This window comes from Haemaphysalis longicornis, unplaced genomic scaffold (genome assembly GCF_048455015.1).
Source record: "Haemaphysalis longicornis isolate Haplotype H1 unplaced genomic scaffold, Haemaphysalis longicornis Haplotype H1 scaffold_3, whole genome shotgun sequence".
Taxonomy (NCBI): Eukaryota; Metazoa; Arthropoda; class Arachnida; order Ixodida; family Ixodidae; genus Haemaphysalis; species Haemaphysalis longicornis.
The window spans coordinates 183,295,819-183,316,461 of NW_027526335.1; the positions used below are offsets into that span (position 1 = coordinate 183,295,819).

The 20,643-nt window shown below is 46.3% G+C and overlaps 1 pseudogene; it reads right to left on the reverse strand.

The window, feature by feature from the left end:
• The window catches only part of LOC144175868 (arginine kinase-like), a 36,469-nt pseudogene that overhangs the window by 7,837 nt on the left and 7,989 nt on the right, over nt 1-20,643 (reverse strand).

Consider the following 20,643-nt stretch of genomic DNA (forward strand, 5'->3'; position numbering starts at 1 on the left):
ACTAATGATTGTGGCAGAGGCAGTTAGTCCCCCAAAAGACGAACTGATAGTCCTTTTTGCCTAAGAGTGTATGATGTCATACCAGACAGCTCTGCGATTGGCGGAGGGCGGCAAAAGCAAACGCAAATTAGGCACAACTTATAAGCTTGTGGAACGAGCTATTTGCGCTTAAATGTAGGGCACATTATTTTTATATCAGTAAGAATGGTGGGACAAACAGTGGAAGTTACGAAAGCACTCGTAAACATAGAAGTACCGATGCGTATACTGCTGTTAGTACTGCACGCGCTATGATTGGTTTAGCCGCACAGGACTGCGGGGCTTTGGGGTTGTTTCAGACGACACTGGCCGATTGACGCAAGCGACGATGTCTTACGTGGCCGTATTTGTCGAGCGAGCACCATGTTTCACGAAACGATTGTCTCCATGAACAAAACAAGCGTTTTCCCGCTTAGCGGGAAAATCAAAATTTTAACCTAAATTAATTAATGTTTCAGTGAACAAAGCATCGTTTGCATTCAAACAAGCGCTTGGGGCACTATAAACCACCAACTCTTTCGAATAATAAAACTTCTGTTTTGTCTGCATGGCTCCTGGCCGCCGCATACCTGCCCCCTCCGGCCTTCTCAGTCACATGGGAATATATGTATGGGCCGTGACGTTGTGACGGCTGCTGTCATCGTCACTGGCCAATCCATGTAAGCGGGCATGTTGCAGGCCATCGAAGCAATTAAGACGCCACTTCTTTCGTCAACTAAGCCTAGAGATGCGTCAGTTATGCTGACGCAATAAGAAAAGTACTGAACAAGCGAAAGCAGCCATGAATAGCGTACGATTTTCGAAGCCCTAATCTGTCGCTCGGGGTGTCAAGCAAAACAGCTGAGCAAGCATTTCTGTCTTACCTCGGACCTGGAGCTCGTACTTGGCCGCAATGGCGTCGAGACGGGACTTGTCTTTGGCGAGCTTGGGCACCTTGATGTGCACGCTGGCCCGAATGGTGGTGCCCAGGTTGGTCGGGCAGAAGGTCAGGTAGCCGAAGCGGTCGTCGCGCGAGAACGGAAGCCTCTTCTCGATCGCCTTCACCGCCTTCACCAGCCGCGAGAAGACCTGCGCGTAGTGGCCAGAAGTGTGCTGTCTTAGGAGGCGCCACTCACTCTAAACTTTTTTTCCACCCATATACTCCCTAGAGGTTCTTTTTCGCCTGTCCTCTAGTGATCCTCCTTGTAGGAGTTTTTTTACTACATGAAACAGGGAGGTTTTGTTTACCTCCTCAAAACAGGGTGTTTTTAGGTGATAGAAAGGAGGTAGTTAGGGAGTGTTAAGAAATGTTAGGGAGAATTTAAGGAGATCAAAATAGAGTATTCTTTACTTCCTCAAGGCGTTTTTAAGTGATGTTTATGGACTTTTTAGGCGGTTGAATAGGAGCTTATTATGGCTGCCTTGGGAAGTACTTATGTTATTTTAGGGGCGTTTTGAGGAGGTTCAAGGGAAGCATTTACTTCTTTTGCATGGAGGTTTACGTTTTGTAGGCCTCGCGAGGGGAGTTTTTAGGAGGTTCAAGGGAAGCATATATTTCTTTTGAATGGAGTTTTGCAAAGCTGGGGCGGTTTTGTAGGCCTTCCGAAAGGAGTTTTTTCAAGGCCACAAGGGAGAGTTTCTAGTTCCCTGCGGGAGTACTGATTTCACACGGTTTTGCTTGGTTTCAGGTTTATTTCAAACGAACTTTCGCATACAAGTTTACATGGTACATGGTGTACACAAGGAGGCTCCGAAATAAAAACTTAGGGCGACCTCCTATAAGAAAGCAAAAATGGTAAATTGCTAAAAACACGCCAGTTAGGAATGGAAGACAGCAATAGAATGCTAGTTGAACAAACCGTAGAATTAATATTACTACAAGAACTGGAAATACGCGAAAAACAAAGATAGGCGCAAACACAACCACATGGTAAGTGAAATCATTATATAATAATAGCGGATCAAGAACGCGTCAGTACTTATCAGAACTTATCAGAACGCATCAGCACTCAGTACACAAAGTGAAAAAAATGGTTGCAGTGGTTTACAACAACAAAAAATGTCAGTTGGTGGTGAAATGAGCGATCTGTGTGCTAGTTGAACAAACTGTAGAAACAATATTACTAGAAGAACTGGAAATACGCGAAAAACATATAGGCACAAACACAACGGCATGGTAAGTGACATCATTATATAATACTAGAGGATTGAGAACGCGTGAGTACTTATCAGTACGCATCAGTACTCAGTACACAAAGTGAAAAAAATGATTGCAGTGGTTTACAACAACAAATTTTTTTTTTAATTGGTGGTGAAATGTGCGAGAGCTGTGTAACGATTTGATACTGAAAGGTAACGAGCATTTTGTAGATGGTAAAGGCACAAGAGATAAATGATGTAGGAGACAGACAGCAATGAGATGGCTATGGATAAATGAGTAATATAAAGAACGAGAAATATGCTGCGGAAAATACCAGTGAGTTTTGATAAAGACACAAATGCGCCAAGAAAAGTGACCCAGTCTGAGGGGTTAATTGCAAGGATATAGAACAGAATGGGTGGTATCGCGACAGCTTCTTCAGAGTGAGAAGAAAAAGCCATGTAATTCGTGTTTTTCCGATAATTTTGAGTTGATTCATTTGGCACCAGTTGCCAACATTATTTAGATAATTGTTTCAAGTTATATTAGTTGGTTAATATTATTGCTTCACTAAAAGATAGCTGTATTATCAGCATACAGAAGGGCCCATCAAATATCCCCTGTTCAGTAAAAAAAAGAAAACGTCAGAAACATAATACGAAATTCTTTAAACTACTATCCAATGATTACAGGATTGAAAAAAAAATAAAATATTGGTGAGGGATATTGATGCGATAAAAGTTAATTAGTTCTAAATCCTTCACACGTGGTTTGGTGCTGGCAAGGTCCAAAAAGGCATGTTCCACAAACGTTAGAGCTCTGTGTGCCTTCTTGGGATATTGAATGTTGAAAACCCAGAACGATGCAAACAGACTACACAGTCCTCCCAGTAAAGATGATGCAGTCAAGACACTCTGGCCATCGATGCGGAGGCTAATTTCCCCTTTCGCGGAATGCAGGCAGGGAGTCAAAGGAACATCTACCTGAAAAAGCAAAAAAGAAAAAAAAATGCCCCACATGTAAAATTCAAAACAGACACTATGGTTAAACGAACTTAATAATTCGGCACAGTAATAAAATAGTTATGCCAGGTTCCCTGCGAATTTCAGTACTTAAATTAGGAATGCAAAGGCTTCATAAAACCAAGTGCCAGTACATTAACCATCGTGGCTTTTGCAGCAATAAAAAAGATATTACTTCCGCACAATATACTCGAGCACAACTTTAAATGACAGTGAAGTTAAAATGCAAGTCTCTCTAGGTTGATAGATTAGCTCACGGGGAACACTATTATACCCCTCTTACACCTGGCATTTTTTTTTAAATAAGGTTGAAACTAGCAAAAACACGTTTTCACCGGAAGGGCTTAAGTGGCCTGACGCGCACAACTTCTTTCTTGGCTGCCGCTGGATGGTGCTACTCGCCCATACTTGGGGTGGCAGTACCGCTTTCCAAGGGAGCATGCGAGCTACGCATGAGAAAATCGTTCGACGCCAAAACTTGCGAGGCCTCAAAAGGCCAATGTTCTTCTTCAGTGAAGCGTAAATACTGATCACAGGTCCAATGGAGAAACATTTTGCTTAGTGGTCTCGAACGGCAAATGACAGGGGAGTTTGGGGAAGCATGAGCGATTTGACCGGAACTGACCAAACTGCTTGGTACGTGGTAATGTTGTATTCAGTTGCTTGTATACTGCTATTAATCACCGCTGCTTCACTTGCTTCCGGTTTATCCTGATGCAAACAGCGACTGCAGTCGTGTTTGCGTCACGCTTGATGAGCAGTTGAACAGCGATTTCTCAGCACTTAAGGCATCTTGGCACTAAATCAATGCTGAAATGGCTATGCGGAGGTCCGACTTCCGTTTGAAATCAACTTGCTGGTTGTCTTCAATGACCCTTTAACAACAAGTTACCCTTATGCCTCATCACTGCAACCGATTGTTCCTCCGTGTGGTGCAAAGTGTGTTAGTGTGTAACGTGAAACGAACCGTTTCTGTGATTTGTAGGACTGATTCTGCTATTAATTACTGCAGTGACAACAAGCTATGAAAGAAAATCCCGCCATATCCATGAAGTGAATGATGATGAGAGGGGCGAATCTAAAATGCTTATCAGCAGGCAATGTGACGCATTAAGTGCAAGCTGCTTTCATAGTGTGTGCATTGACATTAGGATATGGCCCCCTGGCAGAATGATGCGCTGCGCGAGATTTTGCCGTACCTAAAAGGACAGGCAACTCATTTTTACGGAGTATAGGATCTGTAAAAGGGTTGCGAGTTGGGCGAGTTGGTAATTATGCATTGCGAAAAATAAACTGCGCGCAAATTAACGAGGACAAGAACACATGAAGACGGCACAAGCGCACACTCGCAACTAGTTTATTATTGCACAATTCAAAGCTTTATATGCCCAAGCGCCCAATTGCCGCGCCCCCAATGCGTCACAGTTCCCGGCGCACTCAGCCGAAAATACTAAAAAACCGTAACAACAAAACCACAAAACGAACTTTGAGGCGCACGAAAGGCGAAAAATCAGCAAAGATAACCGCATCATACATGGATTAAGACCCCCCTCCCACCCCCAACACGCATTCCCAGAAGCACCGAAATAGCGCTCAATGTGCGTCTAAATATGCGACTTCTCGATTAAGCAGGGCGATAGAGGGATGACTGACACATTCGGAACAAGCTTTTCTGATGTGGCTGGCTTCTACAATTTCTCGCGTTTGCTGGTTCTTATGTCGCAAAAGGATGGCTGTGCGCTCAAACACAGGGACACAATCAGGTCTGCATGCGCGGCAATGAGAAGATAAGTGGCTCAGGTCACGTTGAAAAATGAAAAAAAAAATATATATATATATATATATATATATATACGGTACTTTTAGACGTCGTACGCTCGAGTTTGTGACAACGTACCCGTGTGCGGCTCTGTCCTGAAGTTCGGAGAAATGCAGGCGGGTTGTGTTATATTTCTCGTCTTGCATTACGCTTTCTTTTATATATTAGCGCCCTCTTCCCCGACCTCTCTACTTTCCTTACCGCTTCCGTCTGACTGCGCTGATTTTCGCCAGCACGAAGTAACCGTCACGTTGCTTTGAAACGACGCCGCGCGCGACAAACGATTTTACCTCGAATGCCCTGTTACAAACCAGCCTACAAAAGAATGCGAACGCATACCCCAAAACCCACAAACAAGTAAAATAATACGAGTGTGCGCTTTTTTCTTTGCCCGTGCGCGTACGAGCGGTGAGCGGCACGGGTACCCGGGTACTTCGCTGTTAACCCTATCCAAACGTTTGACAAACGCATCGACTGATGAAAGACCACTTACCAGAGAGCTGTCCACACCTGTCGCCGTATCCAAATGCTGTTTGCGGCCGTTCCTCGTGTGACAGGGGCACATGAAAATCTTTCCACCAAATGGCACTACTAGTCCTTCACAAATAAGAAAAAACGACGGCCCAAGGCGAGGCTTGAAGCTCCGGCCGCGCCGAGTCACCGGCCGCGCTGCGTTGATAGCACAGATGTTGTATACATCCGGGCAGCCAGTCGTGCCGCCAGGGCAAGTTGAGTCGCTGCAGTCGGGTGCGTTGGCGCGCTGGCACGGGAATTTAAATCATGTATGTATGCGCAAGCAAGCGAAGCAGATGAACGTTGCAATTGTTTGCAACGGCGAGAACTACCTCTTCGTTAGAAGCAGAGTTTGACACCACCTATCGCCAAAATAAACAGATTGAGACAACACGGCCGCGCTCTCTGCCTGTGATCGCGCTGGTTGAAGCATCTATACGGGTATACGTACGGTATTGGTTTTGTAGCTGCGTGCAACCGTTGCGTCCTGCTTACTCGTTCTAATTAGCATTAGGCCACGGTTGAAGTGCTGGTGCACGGAGACAACAGAAGACTAACATGGCGACCGCCCGCTTGAGATGATTACCTCAGATAGGGCGTTTATTGTGGACGTGGTAGTATACAAGGAACCGAACGCCATCTCACAAATGGTGTTAAGTCGTTCTAAATCCTCCCTTTTGCTACCCGGATGGGCAACGGTACTACCGTGGAGGTTCGTCCACTTCTTTAGATCATGCCTAGGGAGTACATTTTTTGCTATAGGTACTTTTCAGGGCACATTACTTGATTAAAACTCCATTTCCGGCTAGTTTGCGTTTACAGTGCTGGTTCCCATTCGGCCTCACGGAAATACATTGATGCACGTCATTGCACCAAAAGGCGCTTGCCCCCTACATCAGTAAAGTCAATACTGCTACGCTTTTGAGATAAACCACAGCCTTTTGAGTGTAGGGTAACAACACCCTGTCATCCGCTCCTTACCAAGGAGGATAGGGTTGACGCCAGGCACCACCTTCTTTGCCCAAAGAGCCATGTAATGCTGTCGCCTTAATAAAGCGGTAGCCCACGAAAGTCTCAGCTCGCAACGTGTATTACAAGGCGCCCTTCGTGCTTACAGGAGTTCGCGGAAACCTCAGTTGGGAACTGCGACTGAGTGCGGCGTTCATAGGCGTAGACGGCGCCAGTTAACTTCGGGATTTCCCGAGGTGACGTGACGCGTGCGCAATAAATCGGACGTTTATTGAACTTTTTCTGACACAAAGCACCAGGGAACATTCATGGCTACGCCAGATTATGGCTTTCAGCCTCGAAATTGTCGTTGCCTGGGTACCTGCGTGTCGGAGAAGGATATCGACACAAGAGATTTCAACTTTATGTTACCTCAAGCGTTCTACGATTTTTAAAATGTTCTTGATAATATCGCGGTTTCGAACGCGGTAACAATATTGTCTTCGAACGCTGGTCAGCAGTCAGATTGAACAGTGCTCACGGCATACACAACGTCCATTTCCGATAAAAGTTCGAAATGAAATCAACGCGGTTCGGCAACTTATTCGGTCTCTTTGTGAATGTAAGAGCTACACGAAAATTAAAAAAAAAATATTTTGCGACACAGAATTATCTGGAACAGTAAATAGTAAGACCAACATAACACTTGGCAAGTAGGCGTGTGTTGCGAAAGTGTGGGCAAAGTCTTATGCACAGCCACAAATGTAGTTGATCTACAGGTCAGGAGGCTAATCAGGTTTTAAGAAAGCCAAACTGTCAGCACCTCACAGGCGTACCGACTGCGAACACTTACATGGGGATGGACCAAGGAGGTTTTAACCTCCTTGGGATGGGCAACCTATCGCTGAGCTGTACACACGCCGTTAAAAACTGCCGGCTCCTCTGCTGCCTCGCTTGGCCGCTTGTTTACCCGCAGGCTTGCCCAGTTCGAAGTTTCCGTCCCGCATTTCACGAACTCGAGGACGATATCTGTGGAATGCCTACTGTAACTTCAATCTGACTCATTTGTTTGGATGAGAGCGCGAATAGGCGAAGCGGGGTCCTTATGACAAAAGAAAAGCAGGTAACCGTACTGCTTCTGATCGCATATTTTCTAATTCGAAGCCACTCAATATTGAAACCGGCATTTCAATCGTCTAACATTATGGTGTTTTAGTGTTTGTACCAAGGATGACATTTGCTAAACTAGTGATGTGGCTTGCTCTGTATTAATGGTATAAAGTAAGCTATGAAAGACCTAACCTGCCAGCCAGCATATATGTATCCGTGGTACGAACACTTTCAATACCGTCATTTAAAACCGTTATTTAACTCCTCCTCTGTTACTTGCTCACATATGTCGTGTTACTCCACTCCTTCTTTCATTGCCTTGGACTTTGAAACTGTGATAAATGACGAAAATTTAAGTAGTTCCACTCGACGTGGAAACTCACGAAAGTGCAGAGCAGTGATTCGCCAGAGAGTCTGTGGCGCCATTATCCACTCATTGCTACCACCTATGACGCGCTTCCCCCTCCCTGTCTCACTCTTTTGTTGATGAATTTAACAGAGGTTTGTCCAACGCAATTCAAATTTCCCGCCTTTCGGCTAGCGCGCCTTCTGCCTGGAACAGCACGAGCGGGAGTTATGTTCTTTTTGTGCTTGCTTTCAAATCACACATGCCCCAGCCTTGCCGCGCAGTTTTAAACGCGTATCTTCTGCGTGCACTTTTTTACGCTTACTATCGTGAAAATCAACCCAACGAGCCTTCCTAACTAATTGAACGCGGTGGCTTCCGGTTATTTCCACAGATTTTTCCCCATTGTACCCGCAGTTTTCTTTCCGCTAAATAATGGGGATATGTATGACAAGTGCCGGCGGTTCAGGAGTTTCCAGCGGTTATGACTATTGTAGTATCCGGAGTTTCGGTTTCGGTTTCGATGTCAAAGGGCTCTACCACCAGGGGGCTAACCTGTGACGTGAGCCAGTGTATATATTTGATGTCACTGAATAAATTACTCTCTTTGGCTTGACTCTTCGATTCGAGCGTGCGTTTCCTGCTTCGCCCTTCGGGGCCGTTGCGGACGCGACACTACAACTATATAAGCCGCTCGTTTTTCGAAGCGTCTGTGTTGCGCCGGGTCCCTTATGTCGCTGCTTCACCTGATTGCGGCGGTAGCTGGAAATCGTGACAGCGAACGAGCAGCAATGACAAGGTGGGAAACTAAAGTGCTCTTCACTTGAAAGGATACTGAAGACCGATTGGCGGATTTTCAAGAATGCGTGATCGTCTCAACCCCCTCTCTCGCGAACTTCAGGCTCCGGCCGAGCACGCTTTGCTCCGGCGTTAGAAGCCCGCAACGCGACGGTTCTCGTCCGCTCCTCGGATAGCCTGCAAACCTTGCTTTACGTTCTAAGCGTCACACTGGTCCTATTTGCTCGCTTCAGAGGTGGCTGCCTGTCCCTATTTTCTTTGTACACCAGTGTCGACATAATTCAAGCTCCTTCCTCTGTTGCACCTACTCAGGACTACAGTCGTTTCCCAGTACATTTCCCGCTGAAAAGCGGGTAGCGGGAGTGTCCAAGGAGCGTGGCCTTGAGTTCTCATTATAGCAATCGCTTCCCGAGCGACGGGTTACATTTTAATGAAAAAGCTTTCAGAGTTGGACCGACAGCGTCATGTAAAAAAACTAACGCATTTCCCCGTAGACCGTTCGGTCGGCCGAGGAGCTCTGATAAGATCTCCGGACAAACGGCGCTCGCGTGAGACCGGGCCTTCATGGTGTCAAAACAATTACCTGAAAATCACGAGAAAGGAGCGGGTCTAGTTGCAACTATACACGCATTGATCATGTAGACAGAGTACAACAGTATACCTTTACCTCATAAACCACGTATCGGTATACGCTAAAATCGCTACTAGAGGCGTTTACTTAGTACGCCGAAATTCTCGTATGGGTTTTTTCTTCGTTTGCAATTCATATTTTTGAAGGTTTCAAGGAACACTAGACGCACTTTCAGCACAGGATGAACGCACTTTTAGCGAAGGTTTTACCGCACTTTTAATGGAGCTTAGTTGTGAGAAAGCTTTGGCTCTTCTCTCGACAGTCTTTAGAAAGAGGGGGTAAAGTTTTTTTTGTCGAGGTGAGCCATCCGTTGCTCGCGAAACAATAGGCAAAAACAAGGAAAGGAGTTGGTCTACTGGCCTCCCTGATGTTGCCGCCCTTCTGCATGGAGATGATGCGCAGGTGGTCCTCCTCGTTCACCCACACCAGGAAAGTCTTGGCGTCGTTGTGGAAGATGCCCCTGCCCGTGGGCCAGAAGCGACACGAGTTGGCCGCTTGCAGGAAGCGGTCCCCTTCCTTGAAGAGGAAGTGGTCGTCGATGAGCTGCTGCTGGACATCCTTTTGCATGCCCTTGAGAGGGTAGTACGTGCCGCTCAGTTCGCCGTCAAGGGAGCGCAGTGCGGCCGTCACTTTCCGCTCCATCTCCTTGTACTGCGACTCGGTCAGGCACGGGTTGAACGGGTAGCCCTGCAGAGAATGGCCAGATGGCGCTGCTGAAAGTCCCTCGCGCAGTGGCTTTGGTGTTACGTTTGAAGCGCAACAAGAACAGAAGCTGTTTTTTCTGGACTGTTTTAATGAAAGTCTTATTTCAACCGTCTAAGCGCCGGAATAGCTGTCTGTCTGTCTGTTTGTCTGTCTGTCTGTCTGTCTGTCGGTCTGTCTGTCTATTGTTTGCCCGCCCATCCGTCCGCCCGTCCGTCCGTCCGTCCTTCCGTGTGTTTGTCGGTCTGTTGTGCCAAATGCGAGTTCGGATTTCTGAGTAACGGTCGCCAGTGTTCCGCAAGACTAGTGTTAATATATCGCCATGGTCGACAAATGTGCTACCGCAGGATGGCGGTAACACATTCACAACACCTACTGGGGCACTATGTTTGATGGAGCAGGCGTTTCTTATAGCGCTTTCCATTGGGCGAACAGGAGCACTTCTAACTGCACCCAAAGTGCTCTCGCGAGTTCTGGCGTCTTCCAGTGGTCGGGCAGGAACAGGGGCGTTGTGTTTCATTGGTCGAGGAGGAGCACTTTTTTGGCGCCGAGAGCAGCCGAGAGCAGTTCTCGGTGCTCCGTCGCCAGCGGCGGAGTAACAGGGAACGCCGAGGAAGTCACATGACCTCTTTTACGTCATTTCTGGTTTTATCCCCGGGTGGCGGAGGAAAATGGCGGAATACAGCAGCCGCGATAGCCGCTCAGTGCGTACGGCAGCAGCTAAGCGCGGCCGTCTGGACGATGCTGCTACTTTTAGATGATGAAAGCACCACAGATTCAAGCGCAAACTCATCATCGGACAGCCGCAGCAGCAGCGACGACGACGACGATTTGACATTGAGTGAGTTTATGTTCGAGCACCTGTTCACCCTGCCGGAGCAGCGACCGAAGGTAGAGTCGTACCTGGAAAAGACGGCGGATGCTGTTATGGTTCGCAGCTAATTTTTGGGAGATACGATGGTGACCCTATCATGGACATGAACATCCGCTGGGCTTCATTCGTCGCCATGCGGAAGGCAGACACAAAACCACCGGCACGTTTCTGGCAAAACTGGCGAGGAACAGCGTGCGGACAACACGAGCGTGCGAAATGCTCCGGGAAGCGAGAGCGGGAAAAGTTTGGTCACATGACTCTTGACATCGCGCCCTCTCCCTCTTTTCACTGATCCCGGAGCAGCGCGAATGTTTCATTCGCCGAACGAAAGCACACGTCCCCGTTACTCCCGTGTGCTGCTCTGGCTGCTCGCTCCACTTGCTCCTGTTCTCCCAATGGAATTCGCCATTAACTTGATGTATGAAGAAAGCACACCTTTGTCGACCTTTGCATAGTTTTTCTGTATCATCGCCCTAAAAAGCCGAGTTACATAATTCTGTCTTGCCGCATTTTTTGTTATGTTATGGGAGAGTCGGTGTTTGCGTGGAACGAAGTCGCGGCAGATGTTTCGTAGTAGTAGTATGTTCGTGTTTATTGGTACAAGGGTATCTATGACTAAAGAGCGTCAATACTATATTAAGTGGTCCTTCAATGTCAAGGTTTGGTGTTTGAAATATGTATGATATGAGTATGCTACTTTGTTAAAAAAACTATATATGGCTGTAGAGAGCAGCAGACTAAAAAATTCAGGTGCTTATTATGGCGGGTGAAAGGACTATGGCTGAGATGTGATAACGCCTGGAACCATAGAGCGTGCTGCGCTGCCCTGTGCGTACAAAGAGATAATCGGACTTTCTTTAAAGATAAGACGGTCTAAGGTCACGCGCTGTAGAGATGAGTTTTAGGAATCGCAAGTGTGGAAGATAATTTCAATACACTAGTTTGTAAGCATTAGTTTATTTCCTTAAATAGTGATGGGCGTAGCAGAATGTTGTATGTGTAGATTCTAGTGAAGTGTCACTTTCTGGCGTCATTGTAGCACGTGCATTCAATCAACACGCGGAGCATGGCGAGGCGTTCCCCACACTTGTGGCCAACTGGATGTAGTGTGCCATTCAAAAGATTAGTGTACGCAGCGTAAGTGTGGTCTATTCGCAGTCTGCAAATGGATACTGCCCTGAATCAGTCGTGTTTTGTAGTGACGTATTGTACTGTCCGGTTTTATATGTGTAGTTTGTTATGTGATTCTTTCATCTCTCCCGCCATAATTTGCGGAGTCTCCGTCGTATAACCGGTTTCATGTGCAGACACGGCAGAGGACGTTTGCCCACGCCAGTGCGAAGTGCAGCTGCCGCAGCAAACTGGACGGCAATTTTGTTTCCCCAAAATGTGCTTGGCCCTAGCACCCAGCACACTATTATCATCATGTTCGAAGCATAGGCCGACATTGTTTTGATAATTACCCAGTTTAAGACAGGGTTTTGCTTGGTATTTTCAACTCTAATGCCATGACGGCATTGAGAGAGTCTAAATTTAACAGACTGCTGCGTGTTCGTTTCTGTGCTGTGCTCTACTGTAAATGAAATGCCGTGAACTTCTGCTGTAACCAATTGTTCGCATTCTGTGTCCTCAGCTAGTAAAGTTAGTGCCATGTGTAGCGCATGAGATAGCAGAAGCGGACTTTGAGGCGTCTCTGTAAAATCGGGTGTGTGAGTAGGTGTGTTGTAAGTGTAGAAAATGCTGTAAAAGAAGTTCTTTCGCTGCGTTTCTTTTTCGATTTGTTTAAAAGATACACCACAACACAATGAACACAGGAGCGACAAGAAACGAAAAGGTCGGTGGGAGCCGTCTTGTATATTTCGTTTAATGAGACCCAGAGTTCCTTTACGTATGCGTTCTTTCGCGGGGTGAAGGGCGTGGTGATGGATGGACGGTTGAAAAAAGATTACTGGCCGACTTTTCCGCGATGATAGAATTTCACGAATGATGAGTTTACGATGCCACTTAAGCGAATACATTATTGATTTATCTGTGCGCCGGTGCTTTAAGTACCACTCCTCGAACTCAACGTGCATGCTTTGGATGGGGCTTGTCCGAAACGCTTCGGATGCAAGGCGGGTTCCAAAAGTGGAAAACTGGATTTAACATTTTACAGCTGTTTTAGTGACGGATCCACATACGATACTGCCATAGCCCAGGCGCCATCTCACCAAGCTCTAAGGACGCACAAGGCACGTTTTATCTGCTCCATATGACCGGTGGGTGAAGACATTTCGTGTATTCAATGCCCTGGTGCCTTTATTCTTTAGTTGATGTGCACAATAAACGTAAGCTTATTGTTTAGCACAACAAAAAAATTATGTTCCGTTTTAACACAATGGCTACACCATTCGGAATAAGATCAAGATACGGCCTCACGTCATGGTTCCTGGAGAACCAAACACAAGTGATATTTTCAGGATTCACCTTAAGGGCATTCTCATCAGACATCGTGACAATCCTCTCAACGCCCAGTTCATTCTGTCGCCCACAAATAGAGAGGTTCGATTTTAAAGCAAAGCTTTCCACCTCTGCCAGCCAACGATTCCTTCGTGGCGTGCGGGAAAAGAACTCCGAACGCGGATGAGGATAGGGAGTGCGGTTTTCACTCCCGGAGCCCAGTGTAGATGACGCTGCGATAAGGCGTCATCTACAGCGTCCCCCACGCGCAGCGGCCTGCTCGCATCGGCGGGAGCGTCGGAGGGACGGATTTGTCGTCTGCTTTAGAGACGGTTGTTTTTGGCCTGTTCTGGCGTGCTTAGCGTCTATTGCGCGCTTCCTTCACACATCAACTTGTTTGACAGCACCTCCTGCGTAATTCAGACCCGACGGAATTAAGTGGCCGTATGGCAAAGATACGTTAAGGATTGGTTTGCATGGCAGGAAAACAAAATGCAGAGACCATATACAGACATCTGGCCGCAAGAGCAACGCTACCTTTTGCGCGCTGCTTGCCACGATTGGGATTCCGTTTTGTAAATTGGTGAATACCAATTCGGTTGTGTTTTAACAAGTATTACGAAAGGAGAAAGGAGCAACTGGTTGTGATCAATAGCGAATATAAAAGTTCCCTCAGCTTTTTTTTCAATTCTCAAACTTACTAAACTTAGTTTAAATTTGTATAAATGGTAATCCCTAAAGTTCACATGTCTCCCCCTTCGAAAGACGCTCCCCTGCGTCTTCTCTCACTTCCGACTCATGGCCGGTCTGCAGTGGCGGCGCCTTCCACCGCTATCTCTGTTACGCTCTTTGTAGAGCCACGTGTGTGAATTCAAGTGACGTCGCTTGGACAATTGTGTTTAAAGCTTTGCTTTCCAACCACCTTCACTGCGTAGATTGGAGTCAATTATTTTTCCTTGTTTATTGCGGCTCGATACTTTCTGCTATGTGGATGACATCTGAAGTTTCGTCGGGAATTTCGCGCATGAGGTGCATGCCATGTTAAATGTGTTAGAAGACTGCGGCATAAGTCTTCCAGCCCACGTCTGGACAGCCCATAGTGTATAAGCAACAATACTTGGACTTGAAACTTACAAGTCGAAGGGCTAGTACACTTTTAGGAGATGCAATATTATATCTGGAAATATCTTTCCCTCGTGCATCTGTATGTACTCTTGAAAAACTCGTTCAAGTTTTATTAAAATTTTTATCAAATATTTGTTTCGTGCTCTTGTTCCACCAAATTATTTTTCGGGCAATAAAACGTTACGTATTCACTTCACTTAAAGCCGAGACACCACACGGCGCGCCAGTCGGGCTCGCATGCCGACTCCGCTTGTTGCGTTCCGAATATTTCGTCAGTGGACCATTATGAATCCAGGAACCACTATGAAACCGCGCTGTGTCGGTGATGAAGCCCAGGGGGTTTTGTTGTACTCATTGCCGTCGGATGCGCGAAACGGCGTTCTCGCTGATTGTGCTTGGTGCGGCCTTTGAAGACAGACACGTTCAACTACAATAGAAAATCGAGATTTTTCTCTGTTGTGCTATACCTTTGCCTATTACTATTTGTAATTATCTTACCCAGACATGTACCCAAAACCTGTAATTAGTAAGCTAATTGATTATTTATAGCTAATTATATAAATTACAGTGTTCCTCACTGTTTACTAGTGGCCTCCAAGGCAGGTGAGCTTGAGCTAACGTCAAGAACGGGATGTATTTAACTTTCGCCCCTTATTCATAAATGTCTGTTTTCATAAATAAATACCACAATTAGGAACAGGCACAGTGTATAGTATGTGCTGTATATTTATAGCACTAGAAACAGCGTTCATGAATACGCTCGCCAATGCTATGGCAGCTTATCAGAAATACCGATCTTGTGACTTCTTTATTCTTCACCCCTTGTAGAAGACGGCGCTATTCATCGTCATTTCATTATACTATTCAAGAGCTGTCACATGCCCTAGTGGCTCCGCACCTCACCCCGTTTCTAGCACGTTTCAATAAAGTCGCATTCTAAGAAGACGTCTCTCTCCGCTCTCTGAACATCGTGATGCAGTTGTGGGGGCCAGACATCCAACCCCACCCTTCAGCAGTGCACACGGGGCTGTGAGAGCCGTCCGACGTGACCTTAGCCTCGAGACCTTAAATGGACCCTGCAGCACTTATAACTGACTATTAGGAATGTATTTTGGGCAGAGTGTATTGTCCCAAGCAATCTCCTCCCGCAAGCAATATATATCCATCACTATATCCGGAGTTAGGCGACGAAGCATAGAGTTTCTTACAACTTACTAAGAAACTCTATGCGACGAAGGCTGTGCGCTTTCTCCCGGAGAAGGGGGCAGCTCGTGACATTCTCTTTAGGAGGTCTTCGACATGTCACAGGCCTGGGAATTTTATCGCTTTTTCCGCGACGTGGAAAAGCGGCGTGCTTGGTGACTAAGCAGGCATTGGTGCCTGTTCGCAAGCAAGCGCTCAGGCTCGTAGCGCGTTTTTGAAGCAACAGACGCTTGTTGTCGAGTGGCATGGTTGAAAGTAAAGAATTGACTTCGTCACTACAACTCCGCGTGCACACTAAACGCACACACAAACAAAACTGTACCTATAAGTTCAGACATAGAAGAAATTGCTGCACAGCGTTGACGGCGGCGCACCGTCACCGACAATGCGAGATTTAAAGCGTGACGTTGACACGCAACAGCCAATAGGACATTCACCACTGTAAAAACGTAATTAAGGCGGTGCATAAAGAGGGAAGCTGAAGAGACTGCGGTTGGGTTTCCCGCACTTTTCCCAGGGATCTGCGACCTTGTTGCTTCACGTTGACGTGTGAAATTTGCCTCACACATTCTTGGCAGTTTAGGTAGCACTCACCTAATCACGTTCTTATGGGACTTGCTAACTCATGACCCGAGGGCTTGAAAACCATCATACACCAATACGAAATGTTTTGCAAATTCATCTAAATGTTTCAACGGCCTAGTTGGTTTCTTTAGAAACGCAGCCCATCTTTACTGAAATAAAAAAAACGAGAAATCTATTTTCGCATATCTAATTTTCATTTGAGGTCGCTAGCGGCCTTCCATGCGATAGTTTTTTTTTTATTTCAGTATCGAAGGGACATATTTATCTAAAATAAGCGAACTGGGCTGTCATGCATAAATAGTTTTACAAGTTTTAGCATTCGTGCACGATGGTTTGTTAGACTGTGGGTCATCAATTAGTAAGTTCCATACAGTCATGTCTGGTTAATATGGACGCCTCCGTTCCCCAGAAAACTTGTCCAATGTGAGGCGTCCATAATAACAAATAGAGGTAAAAAACACAAACATTAACGAATATTCGTTTAAGTAAAGCTCGTTTCAGGAAGAATCGTTTAAGGAAACATAGGACCTTCCTCCGTTCGTTTACACTTAACACCAGCGATTGCCTCCACCGAACTGATTTCATTTCATTTCATTTCATTTCATTTATTCAACCTTAAGGGCCCGAAGGCATTACATAAGGAGGGGCGTACATCGAAGTCGGAAGTTTCATAACAAGGTAACAATATGAAGGTACACACTGATTACAAGAAATAAAGAAAGAAAAAAACTAAAATAACACGCATAACAACACATGAAAATACATTATAGGCGATCAATTCTGCGAACACAGTAAACACACAACTATAAATGCAACAGGTAAATGGGCTGTTAGGACGTATCATTTGTATTTTGAAAACGGGTTAGTTTATCGCGAAATATTTTGCGGTCTCTGCAAGAAACAATGTTATCTGGTAGTGCATTCCAAACTGTTATGGCATGGGGGAAAAATGAGCTGCCCATCGCCGCCGTCCGGCATTTTACGGTCATCAAAGGGTGCGTATGGGACAGGCGAGATGATGTTCTTAATGGGCATTTTAGGAGAGGATGTCCCGATCTGCTAAAGTAATAGAAAGTGTGAAGGAGGCATACACGAGAAGTTATGCGACGTGAAGCGAGCGATGCGAGTGACAAAGTTTGTTTTAGTGCGGTTACGCTGATCAGAGAAGCCTTGCCTTTTATGCGCAGCGAATATTGCTACGAACCATATATGACCGTCCTGCTATCTTGAGCCTCAGGACTTGCACTTTCCGGCGTATGGCCTGCTGGGAAATCTCGTCTGATGGAGAAAGGGTGTCACCCTGTCGTCACTACACCGATCACGAATGTTCTCGAACTCATTCGATGGTACTAGAAGGAACAGCGTTCCGAGATAAATGCGTGCTTCAGCTTTGCATGCTTCGGCAAAAGTGAATTCCTGGTGCGCGTTGGGGCCTCGGGGGTAACCAGTAATCTTTTATGTTTTTTGCTTTGTGGACCCGTGTCCCTAATGACGGGAAAAAAACGCGTCTATTTACCCGTTTCGTCCCCAAAATAGCCGTCCATAGTCCAGACTGCAGGTTTCTATATTAACGGAGCAGAATAGCATGGCGAGAGACCGGTCGCGAAAATTTCGTCCATATTTCGGGTTGTCAATATTAACAGGGTCCATATGAACGAGACATGACTGTATCTGTACTTCTTAAAGCGTGCTGCAGGGTCCCTTTAATTCGTCCGCGCTCACCTCGAGAGAACGCGCGCATCTGATGCGGGTGGATACGACGAATTCGTTGGACGGGTCGACGTTCTTGAACGTGCTGAGGTCTCCGAAGTCGGTGGGCGGATGCCGGTCGGTGCGCTTGAAGCCCTTGTGGTAGTCGTCGATAACCGGGTCGAAGAGCTCGGCAAACGTCCGATACGATTCCGCATCCGGGGCGTACACGCCCACGCCGCTGTCCAGGTTCTCAACGCCTGCGATTTAGTCAAATGTGCTCTAGGGCTATCGCATTTGCACGATTCTAACGTTAGCCCATTTAGGGGCGATGCCCCTTAGGGGCTCGGACTGTCGGCGTCTCCTGTCGTCATAGTCGTTTCATGTAGTCACGGTACTAAAACACCGGGACACTCGTTTTCCAATGCCTCGCGCTAGAACGTAACGCGTACTGCGAGAATACACCTGGACACCCGTTTTCCAACGCCTCGCGCTAACGCGTGCAAAAAGAACACACCGGGACGTCCGTTTTCCAACGCCTTGCGTTCGAAAACGAATGCACTGTTATCTTTGCACATTTTGTTAAAGTACATATCTTATGCTTCATTGTCTGTGGTACTTTCTTAAAGTTTGTATGATATGCTTCTTCTGTTACTCTACGTGAATAAGTAATCGGAATTTCATTACACTTTTCTGTGCTTGCTGCTACTGCCTTGTATGTGGTTTCCAGGGCTTTGTCAAGCTGCTAAGGCAGCTTATACTGGGTAAACCACACCAGTTACAGGGAAATAAATAAACTCATCTCAACTCATCTCCTTGCGCAAAAACGCGCATTCAGCGAACACACAGGGACGCTCGTTTTCCAACTTCTCGCGCTAGAACGCTTCCAGATTCAAACACAAGGAATTTTACAGCAGGGCTGTATACCTCTACCCCCCACAAATTCATCATCTTGGTCAAAAACGCAAAGGCGCCACGATTACACTTATACACTGCCTGCTTCGCCCCTCCTAAGCTTTCACGTTACTGGAGATGGCCCGCGATTTCTTTTTTGTTGTTCAAAGTAGCCATCTAATTTGTGTGTGCGTTACAATTGGTCTCAAAACCGAAATCGGCGTCAAATCGGCCAGCATCAGTGCCAAAATTCACAACTATCCGTCAGAATCACGTGAGTAAACTTTAATGGACCCATTCCTCAATGGCTATGCCTTAGCCAGCTGCTGTGCCTATTTCTCCGGCTACACTTAAAGGGACCCTGCAACATTTTTTTCAACCTTCTTTGAAATCTTACATGCTTGCAGAACGTAGTCACCCAACACACCCAGTGCTTAGATTAGGTGGGCGCAAAGTACCTCCGCCAAGCAAAAATGACTGCTTTATGCCCATGCATCAGATAACTTGTAAACTCGCTCAAGAGATTTTTCTGTCTTTCCTGGTGATGCCTAGCGTCACTAAATAAGCTACGCTTAAGAGTACCACCACTTCGTGCACCCAAAAAAGATTCTGGGGGCCATTTTGCTTCTGGCTTGCAGTGTTGGCATCTCTTCCAACGAAACCACCACCGGTTCTGACGGGCAGAGTGTGACCGACCGCTCTAGCGTCCGCGCAGCAGAGAGAGTGAAGAGGAGCCCAGAAACAAAAAGGCTGCGCCCATATGTAAAGAAATATCACGTGGTGCCGACCGACCAATGAAAATCCCGGCGGCACATAACAATGAGAGAAAAGAGTGCCGATACTCTAAAAGACTTTATTTAGTGGCGCTAGTGTTGACGTTATTTCTCGGCTCGAATTACGTCACTAAGACCATTTAGCGGGTGTTGACCGGTTTTCGTTTAGCTGCAGCAATGAACGCTTTTCTATAGAAACTTTTAAATAAAAGCTACAAAAACAAAGCATAAATGGCAGGCGTATCTGATACGACGAGCAAATACCACAGTGCCGCTCCATGCTGGCGATACCTATAGCTTTCGCAGTGGTTCCAGACACGAAGGAGAATGAAATCGTTTATCGGAAGGGTTGCAGAGTCCCTTTAAGGCCAGTTCACACTTGCGACCAAGTGACGCGATTTCTGTCGCTTTCGTCGCCCAGCGGTCATTTCTGTCGCTCGGTCTCGACCAATTTTTGTCGCCGCGACAGAAATCGCGTCGCTTAGTCGCAAGTGTGAACCGGCCTTTAGCCCCTTGCTTCATCGAGCAGTATCATGCACACTGGGCCTCCAGGAGACATAAGGGAAAGTAGACAAAGTAGAGGCATATTTTCATGGAAGCCTTCACCGGCCTTAAGAACAGACGTTCTTGAGAACTTCAAGACAGGAATTAATAAATTAGCCGCGAATGAGAGAATGGCGTGTTTTGCCACCTAAAATAATGAAGGCCAAGGCGCTTAAAATAACAAACATTTTCGAAGTTCCGTCCTTCAGTTTTAATGCCGCCAGGAGCTCGATAAGCAACTTTACGAAGCGAAAACGTTTTTGCAGCCATGATTGCTTGCATGAATAAAATGTCTTCTGCTAGGTAGTGGTGCCATGTCTCTTACACCTGCGGGGTACAATAGGCGTAAAATTAAGTTTTCAATTTTTGCTACGGAAAAGTATCTGCGCATAAGCATCAGGAGCGTGTTAAAATCCAGTAAATACGGTAATTGGTGCTTTGCAGGATACAAGAAATTCTACAAGAATTGGA